The sequence below is a fragment of the Erinaceus europaeus genome, chromosome 3 (genome assembly GCF_950295315.1).
Source record: "Erinaceus europaeus chromosome 3, mEriEur2.1, whole genome shotgun sequence".
Lineage (NCBI taxonomy): Eukaryota > Metazoa > Chordata > Mammalia > Eulipotyphla > Erinaceidae > Erinaceus > Erinaceus europaeus.
Window position 1 is genome coordinate 75724214 of NC_080164.1, and position 26252 is coordinate 75750465.

Genomic DNA, 26252 nt, shown 5'->3' on the forward strand with positions numbered 1-26252 from the left:
TTTTAAAAGCCTCTGAATAAGACCTAAAAAAAACAAAACCACAGGGGAATGGCTAACTGAAAATATAATCCACAGATGAGATATAACCAAATCTGGATTTTTTAAGATTGAAGGAAGTCTCTGAAAAATGGGGCTGAACATGTGCAGTCAACGTACAGTCGTCTGCACAAGTGAAAGTGCACAGAAGGTAGCAGTAATATAACAGAGGGCTTGATTCCGGAAAGGATCTTATTTATAGACCCGAAGGACTGGAAGGAACTGAGAGCAGATAAGGCCACACCCTCTTGTCTTTCCGCTGAGAGAAACCAGGGTGGTCAGAGGCCTAAGCCAATGTCAGATCTGCTCTTGTGCTTCCTGATCTAGCACTTTGCAATGCATTCTAAAAGATTTTTTTTTTCAATTTTATTAATTTGCTTTTTTTTTTTGCAAAGTTCAAGTAGTCACAGACTTTACAAATACAAACAGTATATATATATAATTGTGCACATTGAAAAATCTTGTTTTCATTTACTAATTTCTTTTTTTATATGTACTAATTTTTTACACATCCATCTAATATATCTTTGTAAAAATGTTAAAATGTGTTCTTATTCCCTACTCTTTCTAATACAGTGTGTCAAGGAGGTCTTCCCACATGAAGCATAGAATACTTCCCACTTCCTTTTTTTTTTTTTTTTGCCTCCAGTGTTACCAGTGGGGCTCGGTGCCTGCACTACAAATTCACTGCTCCTGGAGGGCATTTTTCTCCCCATTTTTGTTGCCCTTATTGTTGTTATTATTGTTATTGCTGTTTTTGTTGTTTGGACAGAGAGAAATTGAGAGTGAAGGGGAAGACAGAGAGGGAGAGAGAAAGATAGACACCTGCAGACCTGCTTCGCCGCTTGTGAAGTGACCCCCCTGCAGGTGGGTAGCTGGGGCTTGGAACTGGAATCCTTATGCTGGTCCTGTGCTTTGTGCTATGTGCCCTTAACCTGTGGCGCTACCGCCTGTACTCCAGAACACTTCCTTGTTTTAAGATCCTGTGTGAGGATGTAATATAGTACGTTTAATTGCTCCTGTTTTTATGAACCCCTGGTTTATTTCTAATCTTTTGTTTTTACAGCGTGTGCTGTTATAAATAACATTGCACATAAGTCATCTTTTAGAAATATAGGTGTATCTGTGAAACAAATTCCCAGAAATGGGTTTTCAAGGTCCAAAGATAATGCACATATCACCCCCCCACATCACTGAGGCTTCATCCATCACTCCAAGTTAACTATTCCAGATAGAAAGACAGAGACAGAGAGACAGAATGACCATGTCACCAAAGCTTCCTTCAGTATGATGAGAACTGGGCTTGCAAGTGGGTGGTGAAACAAGCTCATTGACCAAGTGAGCTGTCTTGCCAGACTTCCGATGTACTTTTGATTAGTTATTGTCAGATTGTCTTCCCTAGGGCCCTTGCCACTTTTTTTGGTTTTATTTTATTTTCACTTTTCCGTCATCAGAGTAGAAATGTACTTCTTTCCCTGCCATTAAAGCCAGTCGTTGTCTTCCTAGGGTATAGTCTACTTAGTCTTACACTGAATTTTGTTTCTTCTTGACATCAATAAATGTCACTTGACATCAGCTATTAGGCATTAGTGCAGAGGCATGCAGAGGGTAACACATGGAACCAGCTTGGAATTAAAGACTTGGCACAGCTAATGTAGAGTACATAGTCTAGAGTATCAATATCTCTAGCCCTAAATGAACTTTTCCTTGAACTCTTTGCAAGGCCACTTCCTAGAATAGCCTTGCATGTTGAGCAATCAGGTGGTCAACTCTAATTTTATCCTCAAAGGGATCATGTGGAACACAAGAGGGAGTATCTCTAATTTCCACTTGATAGATGAAGAAACTGAGGCACAAAGGGTTGAATGAGATAGTGCCTCAATAATGCCTCCCCCTCTCCTAGGATGTGAGGTTGAGGTTGTAGTGGGTCAGTGAACATTCTGACAGAGGGGCATTTTGAGCTGGGGTTGTGTCTTGCTAGGAAGATACAAAAGGGCTAGAGATCAGCATACTGAGAAGTGACTCCAGGCTTCAGGCTCAAGAGAGAAGAAAGAATCTTCAGGGGAGTCGGGCGGTGGCGCAGCGGTCTGGTGTAAGGATCCCGGTTCAAGCCCCCGGCTCCCCACCTGCAGGGGAGTCACTTCACAAACGGTGAAGCAGGTCTTCAGGTGTCTATCTTTCTCTCCCCCTCTCTATCTTCCCCTCCTCTCTTCATTTCTCTCTGACCTATCCAACAACAATGACATCAATAATCATAACAATGTTAAACAACAAGGGCAACAAAAGGGAAAATAAATAAATATAAAAATATATATATATAAAAAGAATCTTCAATTCAAATCCTACCTGGGAACCAGGTTTACCCATGTCTTTAATGTTCCTTGGGGCCAGAGAGTGGTCTTCACTCACCTTCATTTCTAGTATCTTCAGATTTGCAGCATTTGGGGCAATGGAAGAAGGAAGATGCCAGCTTCTAGCCCATCACCTTCTTTTTGTCTTTTAAAGAATATTTACTTATTTATGGGATCTTCTGGAACCCTTATTTATGGACCTATGGGGCCTCAGATGTATGCTATATACCTCTTGTTACCTCCCTGGCCCGAGGGAAAAATTTTTTTTTTAAGAGCAGGGCAAGGATTCAAATCTTTGGTTGATAGTTTCTGAGTCTATACCCCTAAGCTGTCTTCAAAGAGAATTAAGGTCACTTGTGGAGCAAAAGAGAAAAGCAAGGTAAAGAAAAAGTGATGGTTCTATTGATGTTTGAGTCCCTGGTTCTAGCACTCAAAGACTTAATTTTCCTGGTTCCTGCTTTCTTGTGACTTGACTTGTCAGGTACTCTTTGGATGTGGTAAAATATATCAGTGTTGTCAGAATAAAAGGTGAAACTGAAGAGAGTCCATTGAGAGGCTGAGTTGTCACTGGGCAATTGTAGCTTCATTTGTCCTGCCATCTGGGAGTCTTTGCTGGATGGGGGATGGCACTGTTATGTGGAGAATTCCTGCTTCCTTACTTTTGGGACTGTGGGGTTATGGTGTCATTGAGTCCTGCTGGGAATGGGGGTGTCATTGGCACTAGTCTCCTTTGTCTTGGTTTTGCCTTTCCTGAATATCCCCCAGACTCCATCTTCTCCAAGTCTTTTCCGGTTCACTTGCAGCCTGGCTGAGCTAGGACATCCAGAGTGTCAGTTCTTTCTTTACCACCTACCTTCTCTAATTGGTAATTGTTGATCTGTAAGGATTACTTCAGATACTCTGATTAGTGATCCATCATTCCTCTCCCTATTCACTTGTCGGGCACTTCCAACCTTGAAAGACTTCTACTATTAGTTGTCTCTGAATGAGTTTAGCTAGAGAAAATTCCACCATAGCCTGGAGCAGTGAAGTCATGCAAGCAAGTCCCATTGATAACCATGGTGGCAAAATAAAATAAAAATTCAGAAAGAATGTATCTATTTACAATTGCCTTGGTCAGCCATGGAAGGCCAGAAAGAGGGAGTCCCAGATGCAATCTCAAATGTGTAACCATTCTAGTCATTGAACAATTATAACTGAAGCATACAGATGCTAACTGAATTCTAGTGGGATCTCAATGAGAAGGGAAATACGGCAAATTTGATTTTTGCAATGCAGTAGTTGCAGCAAGGCAGGGGACAGTGACAACTCTGTACCTCACTCTTCAGTCTTAAAACCTTTGACACTCTCTTTGGTACTGGGGCTAAAATCTAAGAAGCAAGTCTGGCAACCCTGTGGTATTTGCTTTAGACAAAGCTCCATAATATTTTCACTTTTGAATTATATCTCTGGTCTTTCTGCTTGAACTTTAGAGAGGTGTATCCAACTAAACTGTTAAATCGCTTGATAATTGAATAGTTATCTAACATTCAAGATGACCAAATCTTGTCTCCTTTCTGAAGCCTGCTTTATCTGGTCTTCTTCCCTTAGTTAATCTCACCAGGTCTCTAATGAAGAAATCTCAGTGACAAGGGACTACTTTCTTTATTTACTTTGCCTACTGAGAGCATATTCACTGTGAGTTCTCTGGGTAGTGGTAGCCTTTCTTGAGCAATTCCAGTGCCTGGTCTCTCATCCTGGGGAAGACTGTCTTGGGCTGGCTAGAGCCTGAGAATCCCAGTCCAAGGAGCACCCTGCAGCCTGGATGCTACTGAAGCAGGAAACCAGAGCCATCAACTAGAGTGGTCTAGATTTACCTGCTGGCTTTCTCCTTTCTAATTTTGAGACCAGACAAATTATTTACCTTCTGGAAGATTCAGAGTCTTATCAGGAAAATGGATTTAATATTAATCTATAGGAGAAAGGAGGGTTGATAAAATGAAACTATGCAGTTGGTATACCCTTCGGATCTTTGGAGATTGACTCCAGGACCCCTGTAGATGCCACAATCCATGGATGTATAGATATAAAGTGATGCAATATTTTCAGTGTGCCTGTGAACAATCCTCTTGTGTATCTTAAGTCATCTCTAGATTACTTGTTGCACCTAATATGATGTAAATGATAAATCCCTATACTGTGTTCTTTAAGGAATAACGATAAGAAAAATCCTGTACATGTTTAGTTTGGATACAGTCATTTTAGTTCAACTGTATTTAGTTACTGGTGCATAGTAAAAACTCTTTTTAATACTTTTATGTAGAATGGCTGAGATAATTATAGGTTAATTTGAAGACCGACTGTACAAAACTTTTGATGTCTTGCAATAGTGGAATTCCATTGCATTTTGTTCTTTCCTCAAACCTGGAAAAACATAGGACTGATTCAATCAATTACTTCCTTGCCCCCATGTTTAGAAATTTCTATCTCTCAGATAGTTCCTTCTGGGACAAAGTTCCCTGTCTCTGGGACTAGGACTGAAGCTAAGACATGAGAGTGTTTTTTTTCTGGGAATTGGTGCTTACTTTTTTTTCTTCCAGGGTCATCACTGAGATTTGGTCCTGCACTATGAATCCACTGCTCCTGGCACCATATTTTTCTCATTGTTGTTGCTGTTATTGTTGTTGTTGCTACTACTGCTGTTGTAAGATAGGACAGAGAAATTGAGAAAGGAAGGGAAGATAGAGGAGAGAAAGGTAGATACCTACAGACTTGCTTCACTGCTTGTGAAGCGACCCCCCTGCACGTGGGGAGCTGGAGGCTTGAACCAGGATCCTTATGCTTTGCACTAACCTGGTGCACCATCACCCGGCCCCCACTTTTTTCTTCTTCTAGAGATAGAGAAGGCAGAAAGAGGGTGAAAGAGACCACAGGATGGAAAATTCCTTCAGTGTGGTGGGGACTCCAGGTCCTGTACGTGGCAAAGCAGCACTCCATCCAACTGAACTATTTCACTGGCCTGGGGGTCTTACTTTTTTATTTTAGTAATTTTTATTAGTGATTTAATAATGATTAATGAGATTGTAAGGTAACAGGGCTACAATTTTACAAAGTTCCCACCACTAGAGTTCTGTGTCCCACCCTCTCCACTGGAAGATGCCCTATTCTTTATCCTTTGGGAGTATGGGCCAAAATTCTTTTCTTTCTTTCTTTTTTTTTTTTTTAGATGCCAAAGTTATTTAAGAGGTGCAGAAGGTGGAAGGTCTTGTTTCTGTAATAGCTTCTCTGAACATGGACATTGGCAGGTGGAGGGACTTACTTTTTAATCCTAGGATTTCCTGAATTAGGAATACAGTAAAAAGTTAAATTGAAAGCCGAAACAAATTATCCCTAAATTGATAAATAGTAATATAAAAATATGCATCAAATGATACAAATGAAGAAAGATAACCTATTCACAAATATTGATGCTTTATTTCATAATTTTTTGAATTATTCATCCCTTTGCTCATTCAATAATCAGCATACCTATCAATATGCAGTTTCATACTCATTACACGCCATCAGTGCTCTTAATGCTGAAGGTGGGGGGAGTCCAGAGTCAAACAACCCTAAATGTTTTATTTAGGAGCTAATCTTCTAACAGGATCAGTTATTAAACAAAATAAGTTATATCCTTGGTTGGAATAGGAGATTCATGTAGAGATTTAGACAGTGTGATCAGGAAAGTACATGACACCATGTTCTGAATTTGGGGGAAGATACAAAAGCATTTTAAAATATAGTCCCAGTCCCCACAGAAATGCACAATCTAGTTAGGGAGATAAAGGAGCATTTACATGGTAGTTGGTGATGAGACAAACATGACATCTATGAATGGATGATGGAGATAATGCTCTGGAGGACCAGAGAAGCTGGAGAGTGGGGAAGGGATGTAGCCCAAATTGCTCTTGGCAAGAGTGGTCTGGAAAAAATCTCATCAAGGGAGTGGAATTTAGCTGAAAGCAATGAAGCAAGTCTCCCTCTACCTCCCACCTTTTCCTGTTAGCTGCTGGGAAGCAGCTTGTGTCTCAACAGGCAGAAATGAAACACTAATCTCAGTCTTTTCCAAGAAGTCTATGATAAAAAGACACTGTGACAAGAACAGAGAACTGTCACAATGACTTCAATGGATCAGTGGGCCGTCAGTAGTCAGTCAGAGTGGGCCAGAGGGAGAACACAGCTTTCAGGTCAAGGCCAGGCTTTGAACTCACAAGAAACCAAACTCCTGCTGACAATTATTTCCATCTTGAGGTGATGATTTTTCTTTGCAGCATGTAAATGCATGGGGACCAGTGGGTACCCTGTGTGAACCACCAGAAGCTACTAGCAGGATGGACCTTTTGCCTCTCTTTTCCAAGTCTTTGAGTTTGCACCTGTTCTCTATAGATGTGACGAAGTCCTGCTTATGGGCCCATGCTAGAAGAACCCAGTGAACACAGACACAACTGGATAAAGAAATACGACCTGAAAACAAGAGTTCTTGGCACTCATACAGTCTTAAAGACTGTTTGCACTCCCCCATTTCATGTTTTTAAATTGTCTATATTTTACAAATGAATAAAACCATCCTGTACTTGTCTTTCACTTCTTTACTTCACTAAATGTAATGCATTGCGAGGGGAAGAAGGAACTAGGGTGGGCAAATCAACCTGGAATCAATTTTTAAAAAAATTTTGAAGTTTTAAAAATATTAATTTATTTACTATTTGACAGAGAGAATTTGAGAGGGGAGGAGAGATAGAGAGGGAGAGAGTCAGAGAGACACCTGCAGCCCTGCTTAACCACTTATAAAGGTTTTTCCCTTCAGGTGGGAACCAGGGGCTTCAACCTGGGTTCTTGTGCACTGTAATGTGTGTGCTTAACCAGGAACCACTGCCTGCCCCCTTTATTTTTTAATAACATTTTACTTATTTTGATAAGAGAGGGAGAGGGAGAGGAAGAGGGAGAGGGAGAGGGAGAGAGAGAGAACTGAGAGAGAGAACTGAGTATCACTGGTACCAGGGATGGAACTGGGAACCTCCCACATGCTAGTCTAGAATTCTACTGCTGATAATTCTACAATATACAATGGAATATACAATAGTATATTCTCCTGGTTGCTCAGATTGGTTCTTATCCTCCTTTTTCTTCTTCTTCATCATCTTCTTTTCCTTCTTCTCCTCCTCCTTTATCATCATTTTATGGAGAGATGTTAATGGTTTATAGTATAGTTGTAGATACATAGATATAATTTTTCAGTTCTTTTCGATAGGTGTCTGCAAAACACTCTCACCCACAGCCTGCTCCACCATTGTGCATCAGGATCCTTCCTTCTCCACTCCCTCCATTTCTTTCCCCCAGAGTCCTTTGCTCTAGTGCAATGCACTATACCCAGTCCAAGTTTCACTTTGTGTTTTCCCTTTCAGTCCCCATTTCCTTGTGAGATCATCCAGTATTTGTCCTTCTCTTTTGGCTTATCTCACTTAACCTGCTTTCTTCAAGTTCTAGTCAAGATGAGGCAAAGGAGATGACTGTCATTTTTAACAGTCAAGAAGCATTCCATTGTATACCTATACCATGACTTTCTCTCTTTTCTTTTATAATTTTATGAGGGAGTTATTTTTTTTATAGTATAGTCAACACATACCACAATTTTTTTTAGTCATTCATCTGTCATTGGGCATTTAGATTTTTTTTTTTTACAAGTTTGGGCTATTAGCAATTGTGTTGCTATGAGTATAGGTGTATAAAGGTTTTTTTTTGGATAGGTAGTTTTTTTCCTTTGGATAAATGATATATGGACCACCAGAGTGACCTGAGAATGGAGAGAAGGTTCATTTTTTTTGGAGGGGGCTTATTTTTTAATGAATAAATGAATGAACATTAATCACCACCAGTGTTATCAATGGAGTTTGGTTCCTATATGACCAATCTACTGTTTCCAACATTCTTTTACTTCCTTCCTTCCTTCCTTCCTTCCTTCCTTCCTTCCTTCCTTCCTTCCTTCCTTCCTTCCTTCTTCTCTCTCTTTCCTTTTTCTCTTTTTTCCTTCTATTTGATAGAACAGAGAGAGATTGGGAGGGAAGAGGAAGACAGAGATAGATAGATAGGTAGGTAGGTAGGTAGGTAGATAGATAGATAGATAGATAGATAGATAGATAGGCAGACCTGCAGCATTCCTCCACTGCTTGTGAAGCTTCTTTCTTGCAGGTGGAGACTGGGGACTACTACTACCTCACTCTTAGCACATGATAATATGTGTGCTTTACTGCCTGTCACTCACTTATTTTTAAATAAACATTGTTGGGCTGCCAAGATAGCTCACCTGAAAGCATGTCTGCTTTGTCATACCAGGTTCAAGCTTGGCCTCCTCAGCACTAGGGGAAACTTTATTGCTGTGACATCTCCCCCTCTCTCTCAGTTTCTCTGTGTCTCTTTCTAGCTCAAAAAATCATCCCAAAGTCATTAAGCCCTAGCAAAGATAATAACAAATTTAAGAAAATTTTCTTATTTTTAACTGGTTTTCAGGAGTACATGGGGGCTGGGATGATGGTACATCTAATTGAGCACACATATCACCATGTGCAAAGACCTGTGTTCAAGTCCCCAGTCCCCACATGCAGGGGTGAAGCTTCATGAGTAGTGAAGCAATTCTCTCTCTCTCTCCCTTCCTGTCTATCTTCCCTTCTTTATTAATTTTTCTGTTTCTATCCACTAAGTAAATATTTTTAAAAAATTCAGAAGGACAGTCTCATATCTCTGTATTACTGTACTTGCCATCAAAGTCCTAGTGCCATCATGATATCAAATAACCACCTCTATCCATACCTTTCAGGAGAGAGGGAGAATTTTTTATTTTTCCTAGTCTACATATGGAATTGCTATTAGAGGCTCATTTTTTATTGTTCTTTGGTCTTCAACTTGGACTGGTATCTAACACAACTCCAGTACTTATAAATGTTCTAGTTAAAATGTTGGCTTTGAAGAATGACAGGCAAGTTTCTCATCCTGTTATTAGCTCTGTGACTTTTATTAAGTATAGCCACTCAAGCCTCTCTGAGTCTCAGTTTCCTCATCTGTAAAGTGGACATAATGACAGTGCAAGCATCATAGGGTTATTTTAAAGGTCAAATTAGATAATGTGAGTATAGCACCTGACATGTACTCACAAACGTTAGTTATAATTATTATTACTTAGCCAACTGGGAATAAGGAAAAATGATGATTAGGGACAAATACTGAACAACTTAAGAGAGGGCAAGCAGTAACCAACCTGTGTGCCAGCACTTACTTCAGTTAAGTTTAACCAGACATTCTTCAACAATGCTCCCAATTAACAGGACTATCACTGCTTTCAGAATAGTCACTGAGTTTATCTCTTCCCAACCTCTCTCCTCCAAATCCAGCCCCACAGATCTGACCTTTGTTTCTCACTTTCCTGGAATCCATGATTCATTCTACTTCCTTTCAGTTCTTTCTGGACACAGCAGATTATGTGTGCTTCTTTGGTTCTTCAATTCATTTTATCCAAACTGTGATCAATTTTATCAAACTGTGATCAATCTCTTTGTGACTAGTCACTCTACATGAGCAAAGTTTGGATGGATTTGGCTTTAGACTCAATTTGGATAGAGATGTGCCTTCATTAGTTCAACATTTACTAAGCAGGATGATTTTTTTTGAAGGGACATTGAAATAACAGTTATATTCCATTGTCTCTGCCACAAAGACAATAAATGAATGAATGTACACCCTGAGTTGGCAAGGCATATACATTGATAGGATATTTTTGGGCAAATGTATAAAAATATATTACTGTTTTCACTTATTAGTCACTTTAGCAATTTTTTAATTTTATTTACCTCCAGGGTTATCGCTGGGGCTTGGTGCTTACACTATGAATCCACTGCTCCTGGAGGCCGTTATTCCCATTTTTGTTGCCTTGTTGTTGCTGTTATTGTTATAGCTATTGGATAGGACAGAAAGAAATTGAGAGAGGAGGGGAAGACATAGAAGGGGAGAGAAAGACACCTGCAGACCTGCTTCACCGCTTTTGAAGTGATTCTCCTGTAGGTAGAGAGCTAGAGGCTCAAACTGGGATCTTTACCTTGGTCCTTGTGCTTCACACTATGCGCACTTAACCCACTGCACTACCACTGGCCCCCTTTAGCAATTCTTTACTTAGAAATTTAATTGAATGGTCTGGGAGGTGACATAGAGGATAAATCACTGGATTCTCAAGCATGAGATCCTGAGTTTAATCCCCAGTAGCACGTGTACCAGAGTGATGTCTGGCTCTTTCTATCTCCTCCTGTCTTTCTCATTAATAAATAAATAAAATCTTAAAAAAAGAAATTTAATTGAGAATAAGCACAAAGTTTATCAGCGTGTTCATCACAGCCGTTTCTGTATAAGTACCACGCTAACCGATTGCGCTACTGGGGCTTCCACAGCAGTTTCTTAGAGATAGTGAAAAATTGCAAGTGACCTCAGTGTCCAGGAATAGGGACTTGGATGAATGAGTTGAGACATAACCTGTGTATGACATCATTCTGTAGCACTTTGGGTAATGTCATATATTTCTACTGCTGGACAATGTAAGATGTTATATATTATCATATAAAAAGCAGATTACAAAGCACTGTGTAAAGCATGTTATAATGAATCCACAGTTAAAATTTTACTGAAGCATCATAGGTTTATAACAATATAGAGCTTTCAGGGGAGCAATGTGTGAATCACCACCTACATAGAGTACATTGTGTAGTTTGCCACCAAAGCCTAGATTCCATTCTTCACCTTCTACCACATTGAAAATTTAATTTACCCACCCCATTTATGTATTTTTTAAAAAAGCTTTAAGAGATATGTATCAATTTCTTTGGGTTTAGTGGTTATATATTTTCTTATTGCTTCTCTATAGTTTATGTTTGTTTTACAATGAATAGTTATAAGGGATGATAATTTACATAAAATTGCTGGTAGCATATATTAGGCTTTGGGGATTCAAAAGTTAATGGTGGAGAGGAGGAGGCAGTGAAATAACTCACTTGGTTAATGTGCTGCTTTGCTATGTGAATGACCCAGGTTTGAGCCCAAACCCCATTGAATTAAAGGAAGCTTTAAAAAAAAAAATTTGTACAATGGAAATATTGACAAAGAGCATAGGAAAAGAGGGGTACAATTCTATAACATTCCCACCACCAGAACTTTGTATCCCCTCCCCTTCCCTGATAGCTTTCCTATTCTTTATCTCTCTGGGAGTCTGGACCTAGGCTCATTATGGGGTGCAGAAGGTGGAAGGTCTGACTTCTGTAATTGCTTCTCCACTGAATATAGACATTGGCAGGTCGGTCCATACTCCCAGCCTGTCTCTCTCTTTCCCTAGTGGGGCAGAGCTCTGGGGAGGTGGGGCTCCAGGACACATTGGTGAGGTCATTTACCCAGGGCAGTCCAGTTGGCATCATGGTAGCATCTAGAACTTGGTAGCTGAAAAAGCATTAAGATATAAAGCAGAATAAGTTGTTAAATAATCAGGAACCTAAAGGTGAAAATAGAGCAGGTGAGATTTGGGTTCTTCAGTCTGGAAAAAGCTAGTAGGTCTATTTCAGGTATATTCCAAAGGGCCCACGACTTTACTAGTTTTTGCCCAAGCCTGATATCTAACATGCTGGTGGACCCAGGGTGTTGTCTGGGGATATAGTGTCATAGTTGGAAAAAAACTAGAAAGCTAGATTAGGGCAGAGAGTAGCTCCCAAATATGGGAAAAGTATATAAATATTGTTAACTGCAAACCCCATCAATTTGATCTGGGACCTATATTCATCTCAGGAGCCTATATAATCACTGCATCCCTGTAGGTCTGAGCTTGCATTCTGTGGTCACGGCTAGGAGCATTCTAGGCTGCAATCATTGCAGGATCCATTTTCCTCAAGTGGTAGAGTATGTTGCCCAACCTCCTTTTGAAGAATGGGACAGTCACTACCATTGTTGGTCCACATTGAGGGCAAGGCCCTATAACAGCCCACTAAGTTGTTCCTGATGGAGATGACCAGTAACAGTGGCTAGAAAGATCTATTAGAGGTCTAGGCCCATCATATTTGTGTGAGAATCCTAGGACTTGCTGACTAGGGCCCTTGGTGATGGGGTGGCCTGGTAGTGACCAAAAAATCATCTTTAAAATATGCTGGTCTCTTGCCCTTATCCAGCTTTTGTAGTCCTTACTTTATCTGACAAGGTTAGCCTTGGAGTGATTGAGGGAAGTGAAATAGTATGTGAGGAAAGTATCTGGGTCTCAGTAGAAAATATTTGATTATTTATTGTGTCTTTTTTTTTTTTTTTAGGTCTTTCTACTTGCTTGCTGCATTTATTGACTCACTGAAAACTATTGTGCACTTTTGCTTGAAGGTATATATGTTCCTCTAAACTGAAGGAAGCTTTTTTGCTGTGGTCTCTGGATCTCTCTCTCTTTCTCTTCCTCTCTCTCCCTCTTTCTCGAATAAAGAGAATAAGAGAAATAACTAACATTACTTGTTGAAAATTTCTAACATGTCAGAAACTGGACTGAGACCTTTGTATATTAGTTATTTTGTTTAGTTTCCCACTGTAATCACATGGGCAATATTTTTAGCTCATAGATAGAATCCTGAGGCTCATAGAAGATTGGGAAATAACCCAAGGTTACACATTTATTGGGATCTGAAATCAAATCTGACTCCAAAATACTATTTTTGCAGATTTTTTTTATTAGGGAGGGGTTAGTGGATCACTGTACAGTTGTTGACATATGGATACAACTTTTCCTGCCCTTGTAATTGATTTATCCCAAACTTAGGTCCTTTTCCATAACTGCAGATTTTTAATTTTTCTATGATACAGTTTGAAAGGGACTTAGAACACAAACTGAGAGACTTCAGGTTCAGGCAGACCCAGATGAATGGTACACAAGGACTGTGGAGTCTGTGGTACACAAGGACTATGGAAGACTGTGAAGATACAGAGAACGGGGTCCATCTGGCTTTCCATAGACAGAGAGGGAGGTCTCACATGGACTTGATTGTAATCAGCAGCTGGGGCTAGGCCTTTCCCAGAAGGACAATGCACATGGGTACAATGGCGGAGAGGGCAGATGGGAATCTGGGGTAGGCATGGAGCTTGTGTCACAAGCGGTACTGGTCTTAGAGTGCCTGGATGAGATTTATTTCATAGCTGATCTGTTTGCACCTCATTTATCTCCTAGCAAGGTAGATTTTATCTCATTGATTTTCACTCCTGAGTTTGTCTATTTGCTTGAAACATGTCGCAATCTCCTGCTTCTTTGTTAGTCTTTGTGCCCCATTGAGCACTCCAGAGTGTTTTCTCATCACACTTATCAAAGAGCTAAATGACAGGGAAAGACTTCTAGTCTGCAGGGGCCAGGCAGTGGATCCCAGAGGCAGTGACCAGGTAGGGACTCTGGTGTACCACTCCTTCTTCTCTACCGCTAGAAAGACTCCCGGACTCATGGAGCATTAAAGAAAATTAGAGAACCAAAAGGTAGAGGTAGAAACTGGGGAGAAACATGGGCAAAATATGGATAAGCTAGACTATGGGATGAGGGTCAGAATGCCTGGCTTCTCACTCATATTTCTACTACCTGGTTATATTTTAAAATGTGTCTTTGTAGAACAAGTGTAATTAATAATCATGAATTGAAAAAAACTGTTTTACAAAAGACTGGCAGAACCTTGAATGCAGACTATATATGTTATTCCCCCCCCCCCAACATTTCCCCCTTTGTGAGTAGGGGACAGAATTCTTTTGAATTCTAGGTTGCATTCATTTCAGGACCAATCCTCTTCAAGTGGCAGAGTAGGCTGACCCCGCCTCCCTTCAGAAAGTGGGACAGTCGTTACCATTGTTAGTTTGTGGTGAGAGTAAGGTCTTAGAGAAGTCTACAAAAGGTCTAATAGCTATTTAGAATATTCCTTATGGAAGTGACCACTAACAGCAAAGACAGGGATCCGTTAGAGGTCTAGGCCCATATTATCTATGTATCCAAGTATCTCCTGACTAGGACCCTACATGATGAGGTAGTCTGGCATTGGCCAAAATGGCCATCATTAGGTGAGTCTGTCTCTTGCCCCTTTCCATTTTTTTTTTGCCTCCAGGGTTATTGCTGGAGCTCAGTGCCTGCACCACGAATCCACTGCTCCTGGAGACCATTTTTTAAATTTTTTGTTTCCCTTGTTGTTTTATCATTGTTGTGATTATTATTATTGTTGTTGTTGCTGTTGTTGGATAGGACAGAGAGAAATTGAGAGAGGAGGGGAGACACACACAGAGAGAAAGATAGACACCAGCAGACCTGCTTCACCACCTGTGAAGCGACTCCCCTGCAGGTGGGGATCTGGGGGCTCAAACCCGGATCCTTACACCGGTCCTTGTGCTTCGCGCCATGTGCACTTAACCCGCTTCGCTACTGGCTGGGACTCCCTATGTGCTGCCAGGGCTCCTTTCCATTTTTTTTTTTTAATTTCTTTATTGGGGAATTAATGTTTTACGTTCAACAGTAAATATAATAGTTTGTACATGCATAACATTCCCCAGTTTCCCATTTAACAATACAACCCCTAGTAGGTCCTCTGTCATCCTTCTTGGACCTGTATTCTCCCCCCCACACCCCAGAGTCTTTTACTTTGGTGCAATATGCCAATTCCAGTTCAGGTTCTACTTGTTGTTTTTTTTATTTTTTATTTTTATTTTTTATTCTCCCCACCCACCCCAGAGTCTTTTACTTTGGTGTAATACTCCAATTCCATTTCAGGTTCGACTTGTGTTTTCTTTTCTAATCTTGTTTTTCAACTTCGGCCTGAGAGTGAGATCATCCCATATTCATCCTTCTGTTTCTGACTTATTTCACTCAACATGATTTTTTCAAGGTCCATCCAAGATCGGCTGAAAACAGTGAAGTCACCATTATTTACAGCTGAGTAGTATTCCATTGTGTATATATACCACAACTTGCTCAGCCACTCATCTGTTGTTGGACACCTGGGTTGCTTCCAGGTTTTGGCTATTACAAATTGTGCTGCCAAGAACATATGTGTACACAGATCTTTTTGGATGGATGTGTTGGGTTCCTTAGGATATATCCCCAGGAGAGGAATTGCAGGGTCATAGGGTAGGTCCATTTGTAGCCTTCTGAGAGTTCTCCAGACTGTTCTCCACAGAGGTTGGACCAATTGACATTCCCACCAGCAGTGCAGGAGGGTTCCTTTGACCCCACACCCTCTCCAGCATTTGCTGCTGTTACCTTTTCTGATGTATGACATTCTCACAGGAGTGAAGTGATATCTCATTGTTGTCTTGATTTGCATTTCTCTGACAATCAGAGACTTGGAGCATTTTTTCATGTGTTTCTCGGCCTTTTGGATCTCTTCTGTGGTGAATATTCTGTCCAAGTCCTCCCCCCATTTTTGGATGGGGTTATTTGTTGTCTTGTTGTTGAGTCTGGCAAGCTCTTTATATATGTTGGTTATTAAACTCTTATCTGATGTATGGCATGTAAAGATCTTCTCCCATTCTGTGAGGGGTCTCTTGGTTTGGGTAGTGGTTTCTTTTGCTGTGAAGAAGCTTTTTAATTTGATGTAGTCCCATAGGTTTATACTTGCCTTAGTCTTCCTTGTAATTGGAGTTGTTTCATTGAAAATGTCTTTAAAATTTATGTGGAAAAAAGTTCTCCCAATATTTTCCTCTAAGTATCTGATAGTTTCTGGTCTAACATCCAAGTCCTTGATCCACTTGGAATTTACTTTTGTATTTGGTGAAATACAGTGATTCATTTTCATTCTTCTGCATGTTTCAACCCATTGTTTCCAACTCCATTTTTTTTTCCTCAGAGTACTTCTTAGTTCTGGCTTATGGTGGGGTGAGAGATTGAACCTGAGGCCTGGGAGCCTCAGTATGAGAGTCTTTTTGCATAACCATTATGCTATCTCTTGTGCACCCAGATTTTGTGGTCCCTTCTTTAGACTACACATTTTATAATAGTTTATTACCGGTTCTAAAATTTCAAATTGCATTGTGGCTATGTAAGAAAAAATTCTTAAAATTTAGAACATGGGTTCAACCCCCCCCCCAACCACACCTACTATAGGGGGAAGCTTCATAATGGTAGAGCAGCACTGAAGGTGTTTCTCATTTTTTTCTCTCTTTTTCTCTTTATCCTTCTCTGTCTTATCTTTTTATCAAAGAAAGAGAGCAACAGGACTGCCAAGAACGGTAGTGTTGCACTTATCTCCACTGAAAATCCTGACACACACACACACACACACACACACACACATATATATATATATATATACATATATATATATATATATGCTAAAGTACATTAAGGGACATGATATCTGCACCCTGCTCTTAAATGGTTGAGCAAAAACAATAATGTATGCTTATCTGCATCTATTTATCTAGAATAAAATAAACAAATAAATAAAATTAGTACTTGCCATATTTAGGCAAAATTTAGAACTCAATATATTATTATCACAACACTGAGGAGAATTTGAATTTTGGTAAAAATAAAAAATTCACCTAATGCAGCTATCAAGAACAATGAACCCACCTTCTCTGACCCATCTTGGACAGACCTAGAAGGAATTATGTTAAGTGAGCTAAGTCAGAAAGATAAAGATGAGTATGGAATGATCCCACTCATCAACAGAAGTTGAGTAAGAAGATCTGAAAGGGAAACTAAAAGCAGGACCTGAGCAAATTGTAAGTAGGGCACCAAAGTAAAAGCCCTGTGGTGAGGGGTAGACATGCAGCTTCCTGGGCCAGTGGGGGGTGGGAGTGGGTGGGAGGGATGGGTCGCAGTCTTTTGGTGGTGGGAATGGTGTTTATGTACACTCCTAGCAAAATGTAGACATATAAATCACTAGTTAATTAATATGAGAGGGGGAAAATCAATTGTATGTCTCAAAGTTTTTCAAAACACAAACTGAATCTTTTTAATATATAGGCTGTGTATTTGATATGCGGACTCTCTCAAAAGCCTAGACCAAGCAGATTAGAAGCATCCAATAGCACAGCTATATACAAGATACTGGGTACTGTACAGCAAACCCTAACAAAAGGACTTTTCAAAGTTAACCCAATTACCAAATAATGTGATGATAACATTAACTATCGAGTGTCTTTTTGAACCCTAAGACAGCAGGAACCTCACATCTCCACTATAGAGCCTCTACTTCCCCCAGTCCTGGAACCCTTGGATAGGGCCCACTTTCCCATATGCCTCTCCCAATCCATATCAAGTAATATTGCATCCGCCGATCACAACCTAACCAACGCAACGATTGCCACCTCAACATGCTTCACCTCAGACTGTGTCCAGAGACTTCACGTGTGGAATGACAACCCTTCAGCTTCATTACTCGGGTGAGACCTTTCCTTTTATAGTACACTCTAATTTCATCTCAGGTGGTTCACTTTCTAACAAAGTCCCATAACCTAGATATACACCAGTTTCTGTGAGAGAGAGCTTAAGTTCACACGTATCCATAAACTACTACAAAATATATACCTGAAAGCAGAAGTACACTAGAGTTTGCAGTGAGTACCTCCCTAACACTTCCTCTCCACTATTCCAAGCTTTGGGTCCATGATTGCTCAACAATTTGTTTGGCTTCATATGTTAACTCTCTTTTCAATCGCCAGGTTCCAGATGCCACCAGGATGCTGGCCAGGCTTCCCTGGATTGAAGACCCCACCAATGTATCCTGGAGCTCAGCTTCCCCAGAGACACACCCTACCAGGGAAAGAGAGAGGCAGACTGGGAGTATGGACCGACCAGTCAACGCCCATGTTCAGCGGGGAAGCAATTACAGAAGCCAGACCTTCTACCTTCTGCAACCCTCAATGACCCTGGGACCATGCTCCCAGAGAGATAGAGAATGGGAAAGCTATCAGGGGAGGGGGTGGGTTATGGAGATTGGGTGGTGGGAATTGTGTGGAGTTGTACCCCTCCTACCCTGTGGTTTTGTTAATTAATCCTTTCTTAAAAAAAATTAAAAAATTCTCCTAAATGCTTTAGATTAGGTCAGATGGACTAACATGTTCTCTCTTTCTCTTTCTCTCTCTTTGCCTTTACGGTTATCACTGGGGCTCAGAGCCTGGCTCAGTGCCTAAACTATAAATCCACTGCTCCTGACAGCCATTTTTTCCATTTTATTGGATAGGACAGAGATAAATTGAGAGAGAAGGTGGAGATAGAGAGGGAGAGAGAAAGATAGACACCTGCAGAATTGCTCCACCATTTGAGAAACATCCTCCTTGCAGGTGGGAAGCTGGAGGGCTCAAACCCAGATCCTTGCACTACTTAGCACTATGTGCACTTAACCAGGTGTGCCACCACCCAAATCCTAACAGGTTCAGATTTACTTCTTTTCTTGAAACAGTAACAACCAAGGAACAAAGATATAAATATCATATGAAATAACGGTTTTCAAGGTTTGGGCATAAGATAACGACTCACAGTCTTCCTTCCTTCCTTCCTTCCTTCCTTCCTTCCTTCCTTCCTTCCTCTTTCCTTCCTTCCTTCCTTCCTTCCTTCCTTCCTTTCTTTCTTTCTTTCTTTCTTTCTTTCTTTCTTTCTTTCTTTCTTTCTTTCTTTCTTTCTTATTTATAAAAAGGAAGCATTGACCAAACCATAGGAAAAGAGGGGTACACTTCCCACCAACAGATTTCCTTATCCTATCGCCTCCCCTGATAGCTTTCCTATTCTTTAATTCTCTGGGATTATGGACCCAAGGCCATTATGGGATGCAGAAGGTGGAAGGTCTGGCTTCTGTAATTGCTTCCCTGCTGAACATGAGCTTTGGCAGGTAAATTCATACTCCCAATCTGCCTCTCTCTTTCCCTAGTAGGGTGGAGTTCTGGGGAAGCAGAGCTCCAGGACACATTGGTGGGGTTGTCTGTCCAGGGAATTCTGGTCGGCATCATGCTAGCATCTGGAACCTGGTGTCTGAAAGGAGAGTTAACATACAAAGCCAAACAAATTGTTGAACAATCATGTACCTAAAGGCTGAAATAGTGCAGATGAAGAGTTGGGGGGGGGGTCCTCCATTTTGTAGATAGCTAGTAGGCATATTTTAGTTATATTCCAAAGGGCTTGTGGCTATACTATTTTTTTTTCCTGAGCCTGAAATCTGATATGCAGGTGGATCCATGGGATACAGCATATGTTCACATGTATCCATAAATTAGGGCAAATATATACCTGAAAGCAAAAGTACACAACAGTCTGCAGTGAATCAGTATAAAGGTCCTAATGAAATAGTATCTAATTAGACTTAGACACCCTCCTCACCTATTTGCCTATTACAGTTCTCTCACTCACTCCAAAGCTAACCTTAGCAAACCAAGGACTGCAAAAGCTGAATAAGGGGAAGGCACTGGCATACTTCAATAATGACTCTTTAGTCACTATCAGGCCAACCCATCAGCTGGGGCCCTAGTTGGGGAGTCCTGAGATTCCTAAACAGACATGATGGGCCTAGACCTCAAATAAATCCCTCTCTCCTCTGTTACTGGCTATCTCTATCAGGAACAACAGAATAGACCCCTTTGTGGACCCGCCATAGGACCTTGCCCTCAACTTGGATCAACAATGGTAGAGAATGTTCCATCCTCCAAAGGGAGGTTGGACAACATACTCTATGCTATACCTGAGGAAGATGGGTCCTAATATTGGGGCAGCTTGTTCCTGAAACTCATAACCACAGAATGTGAGCTCAGATCTAGAGGGATGCAGAGGTCACATAGGCTCCTAAACTGAATATGGGCCCCAGACCAAATTAGATTGTTGGGGTTTACAGTCAACAATATTTATACCCTTTTTCCATATTAGGGAGCTACTACTCTCTTCCCTGACACAGTGTTTCTTGAGAGGTAAAAAAAACAAGCGTGATTCCTGCCATTGCAGCCTTGAATTTCCAGACCACGGCACAAGGAAATAAAAGCCAGGTAAAGTGTGGCAACTCTCCACTTGGTTGATGAATTGAGGAAACTGAAAGGAAAGTCTAGGGAGGAGGCCAGGGAGCTAGAGTTTTCAGGATGGAATATAAAAGATTAGAGAATGGTACAGAGAGAATCTTGGTGATTTGCAGAAGGGTTCTTCCAGGAACTCAGTTGAGTCCAACTCTGCGTAAGTGTGAGGAAGCTTTCTGAGAGAATAAGAATGAGCAGAATTTTGCTCACACAGGGCTGAGTAAACTGGTCATTCCTTCAACTAAATTGGAAAGCACATGATTCATGGACTAGTTGACTGTATGTGGAGCTCTGGGGAGTGCACCCAGGATACTGGGTGGATGCACTAGGAGCAGTGGGTGGTATTCACAGGACACTGAGTGATGTGCATACAAGGGCCTCCCTTTGGTAGGGGCAAATAGATAATCCTGAGCTGAGAGTACTTAAGGATCCTCCCCAAATATCACAAAAGCAAAAATTTAAAAAAATCAAACTATTTCCAAATAATTCCACCCCAGAACTAAACACAAGAACATCTGTAAGAATACAAAATACCTAATACCTATAAGCAACAGAGAAATCACAAAGAGAAATGACACATTCATTGCTCATAGGCAAAAAGCAATTTGGATGACAGCAATTTCTCATAAGAAACCACAGAGGCCAGGAGGAAATGATAAAACATTTTTCAAGTGCTTTAAGCAAAGAACTATTGGTCCAAAATCCTATAGTCAGTGAAAACACCACTCAAGAATAAGGAAGAAATCAAGACATTCTTAGATAAAGAAAATGAAGAGGAGTTGTTGCCCGTAGGCACACTCTATACTAAGAAGCGCGCACACACACACACACACACACACACACACACACACACACACACACACACACACACACACACACACAAGTGAATGGTAGAAGAACTATAACAGCAGAAAGAAATGAAGCACAATGGAAAGTGAAAATAGAGCATTAGTAGAGCTCATCTCAGTACTCAGAAGATAAGCTAATAAAGTATTACAATTTTTATTAGTGATTTAGTATTAGTTTATAAAATTCTACGATAACAGAAGTATAATTCTATATAGTGCCCACCACCAGAGTTCTGTGTCCTATCACCTCCATTGAAAATTACAGTAGTTCTCCCGAAGTCACCAATATGGGTTGATTCTACAATTATCTATATCTATCTTTATCTATCCCTTTCATCCCCATTTTTAGTGGTCATGCCTTCACTTTATTTTTTTGTAATTTTATTAGTGACTTAATATTGATTTACAAAATTATATGATAACAAGGGGGATAATTCCATACCTTTCCCACAACCGGAGTTCTGTGTCCCCATTCCCTCCATTGGTTCCCCCTGTTCTCTGCATTAGTTCTCCCAGAATCACAGATATGGTTGACTATTGTATAATTATCTCTCTCTCTTTCTCCATATAGACATATATATTTGCCCATTTTTCTATGGTTCTGCCTTCTCTTCCTTTCTTTTTTTTAAAATTTTTTATTTATGAAAGGATTAATGAACAAAACCATAAGGTAGGAGGGGTACAACTCCACACAATTCCCACCACCCAATCTCCATAACCCACCCCCTCCCATGATAGCTTTCCTATTCTCTAGCCCTCTGGGAGCATGGACCCAGGGTCATTGAGGGTTGCAGAAGGTAGAAGGTCTGGCTTCTGTAATTGCTTCCCCGCTGATCATGGGCGTTGACTGGTCGGTCCATACTCCCAGTCTGCCTCTCTCTTTCCCTAGTAAGGTGTGTCTCTGGGGAAGCTGAGCTCCAGGACACATTGGTGGGGTCTTCAATCCAGGGAAGCCTGGCCAGCATCCTGGTGGCATCTGGAACCTGGTGATTGAAAAGAGAGTTAACATACGAAGCCAAACAAATTGTTGAGCAATCATGGATCCCAAGCTTGGAATAGTGGAGAAGAAGTGTTAGGGAGGTACTCACTGCAAGCTCTAGTGTACTTCTGCTTTCAGGTATATATTTTGCAGTAGTTTATGGATACGTGTGAACTTAAGCTCTCTCTCACAGAAACTGGTGTATATCTAGGTTATGGGACTTTGTTAGAAAGTGAACCACCTGAGATGAAATTAGAGTGTACTATAAAAGGAAAGGTCTCACCCGAGTAATGAAGCTGAAGGGTTGTCATTCCACACGTGAAGTCTCTGGACACAGTCTGAGGTGAAGCATGTTGAGGTGGCAATTGTTGCGTTGGTTAAATTGTGATCGGTGGATGCAATATTATTTGGTATGGATTGGGAGACGCATACGGGAAAGTGGGCCCTATCCAAGGGTTCCAGGACTGGGGGAAGTAGGGGCTCTATAGTGGAGATGTGAGGTTCCTGCTGTCTTAGGGTTCAAAAAGACAATCGATAGTTAATGTGACCCATCTTGGACAGAGCTAGAAGGAATTATGTTAAGTGAACTAAGTCAGAAAGATAAAGATGAGTATGGGATGATCCCACTCATCAACAGAAGTTGACTAAGAAGATCTGAAAGGGAAACTAAAAGCAGGACCTGATCAAATTGTAAGTAGGGCACCAAAGTAAAAGCCCTGTGGTGAGGGGTAGACATGCAGCTTTCTGGGCCAGTGGGGGGTGGGAGTGGGTGGGAGGGATGGGTCATAGTCTTTTGGTGGTGGGAATGGTGTTTATGTACACTCCTAGCAAAATGTAGACATATAAATCACTAGTTAATTAATATGAGAGGGGGAAATCAGTTGTATGTCTCAAAGTTTCTCAAAACACTGAATCTTTTTAATATATAGGCTGTGTATTTGATATGCGGACTCTCTCAAAAGCCTAGACCAAGTAGACTAGAAGCATCCAATAGCACAGCTATATACAAGATACTGGGTACTGTACAGCAAACCATAACAAAAGGACTTTTCAAAGTTAACTTCTCTTCCTTTCTAAGTCATGCCTACTACTTCTGAGTGTCCCCCCCCCACATTTTTCCCCCTCATATCTCTTTGAATCCTGAGGGAGTTGGTGTTCTGAGCCCTCTGGTCATCTTCCCATAACATTTACCCCTCTGGGAATATGGACCAAAATTTTTTATGGGTTGCAGAAAGTGGAAGGTCTGGCTTCTGTAATTGCTTCTCTGCTGGACATGGGCATTGGCAGGTTAATCCATACTCCTAGCCTGTTTCTATCTTTCCCTAGTGGGGTAGGACTCTGGAGAGGTGAGGTTCTAGGAAGCATTGGTGAGATCATCTGCTCAGGGAAGATGGGAAGGAACTATAGTAGCATCTGGAACATGGTGGCTGAAAGATAGTAAGGTATAAAACAGGGCAAAATGTTTAATATACAGGAACTATAAAATAGAAATAGAACAGCAGAAAATGGGGACCTAGGGATGGAAGGAAGCTAGGAAATCTACTTTAACTATGTTCCTAAGAGCCTATGTCTTAGTAATCTTTTCTTGAGCTTGATAGCTAACATGGGGATGGATTAGAAATATTATCTGGGAAGATGGTGTCAGAGTCGAGAATAGAACTAGTAAGCAGGATTAGGGCAGAGAGTTGCTTGAAAACTTGAATAAAATACATAAATACAATTAAATATTTACTCCATCAATCTAACACAAGGCCTCTAACCTATTCATACTTATTACCAGAACCTGTACAACCTCTGAGTCCCTGTCAGTCTGAGCTTGCAGTCCATGGTCACTAATGGGGACATTCTAGGCTGCACTCATTTCAGGACCAGTCTTCCTTGAGTGGCAGAATAGGATGACCCAGCCTGCTTTCTGAGAATAGGGCTGTCTCTACCATTGTTAGTTCATAGTGAGGGTATGGTCCTGAAGATCCTCACAAAAAGATTTATGGATAACCTAATAAATTATTTTTGAAAATCACACTACCTTTTGAAAAGGTCAGTGACCATGTTGAACTTAGAATAGTCATGAGCTCAGCAGAGACCCAGCTGAGACCTCCAGAGCAACTCACCCATGTGGGATATTAGTATTTTATATAAACAACTTAAAAATTTTTTATTTATAAAAAGGAAACATTGACTAAACCATAGTATAAGAAGGGTACAATTCCTACCACCAGAATTCTGTATCCCATTCCCTCCCCTGATAGCTTTCTTATTCTTTAATCCTCTCGGAGTATGGGCCCAAGGTCATTGTGGGGTGCAGAAGGTTGAAGGTCTGGCTTCTGTAATTGCTTCCCCACTGAACAACTTTTATGGTGGTATCCATCTTATGTAGTTTTAATATGGTGGTATCCATTTAATTATCACAAATACCATTTCTACATCCATCTTTTGCTAAACAGAGTGAATATTTCTACATGATATGAAAATGTTAAATTACCTTTTTGTTCTTTGCAGCTTGCTGCAACATTTAAATGTGATGGGCCTTGAGGGTATCATGCTTTGTGAAATGAATTTGATGGAGAAATATAAATACGGGGAGCCAGGTGGTGGCAAACCTGGTTAAGAGCATATAGTACTATGCACAAGGATATGTGTGAGGACCTGGGTTGAGCCTCAGCTCTCCACCTACACCTGCAGTTGGGGGGTCGGGAGGGCTCACAGGACACTTCATGAGGGGTGAAGCAGGTCTGCAGGTGTCTATCTTTCTTTCCGTCTATCTCCCCCCTCCCTACTCAATTTACCACCAGGAGTGGTAGATTTATATATAGTATAGGCACCAAGCCCTAGTGATTGAAGATGAGAGAGAGAGAGAGAGAGAGAGAGAGAGAGAGAGAGAAGAAATACAAATATAGGGGAAGTAGATACGATAGCATAGTGGTCTTGCAAAGGGACTCTCATGCCTGAAGTTCTGAAGTCCCAGAATCAATCCACCCCCATACCACCATAAGACAGCTCTGGTAAAAAAAAAAAAAAAAAAGAAGAAGAAGAGTGAGAGAGAGAGAGGGAGAGGGAGAGGGAGAGGGAGAGAGAGAGAGAGAGAGAGAGAGAGAGAGAAATACAATACTACATTTCATTCATATATTGACGACAAAACAAAAACAAAGCAAATCAACATGTGGAACAAAGAGAAACCCTTAAATTCTGACAAGGGAACTGAGGTAATCAGCGGGGAGGTGGGTGCAGGTGGCAAATAGGAAAAAGTGAAGGAAGGAAACTAAGTTTTCAGCTGTAATCATCAGATAAGCTATACACAGATAATGAAATGTAGACACGCACATCTGAAACAGATATTATATAGGCCAATGTCACCTCCACAAGAGTGATTGCCTGTTTTTGGCAATGTGTGATTTATGAATTGCATAAAATACTTAACTTTTCCTTCCCTTCAGGGTGTGGTTTCTGGGAGTGGGTGGGGGGGTAGGGGGAGTCTCTAGACAGCCTCCTCTTCTATAGCACATTGCATCTCTCTCCTTCCTGCTAATCCTCCTTTCTGAGCACCAAGCACAGAAAACCCTTCTCTTTCTTCTCTGAGTCTTCACGGGTGACCAGGGATTTCCTGTCCCAAGTGTTCTTGGTCTTTCAAGCATTTGAGTGCTGTCTGTGGAGTTCCTTCATTAGAAAAGATCTCATTGACTTCAGAAATTCCGAGCCCTAGGTCAGACCTGAGGAATCAGGATCTCTGGGGGAGGATCCTGAAGTCTGCCTTTTAATAAACTCTTTCAGTGGTTCCTCTGCCTCTGGGAATTGCTTTGGAATATGCCCAGAACCTCCACTTCCCCTCTTCTTCATTTTCTAATTGCAGCTTTCTCTCAAGTGCCACATCATACTGGCTTTTTTTTTTTTTTTTTCTGAATAGGTTTTCCAGTCTTTGTGAACACATACTATAGGCAATTTCTAAGGTGTGCTACCAGATCTAGTGATTATTGAGATTATGACAGAAAAATGGGTTCGAAATGCTAA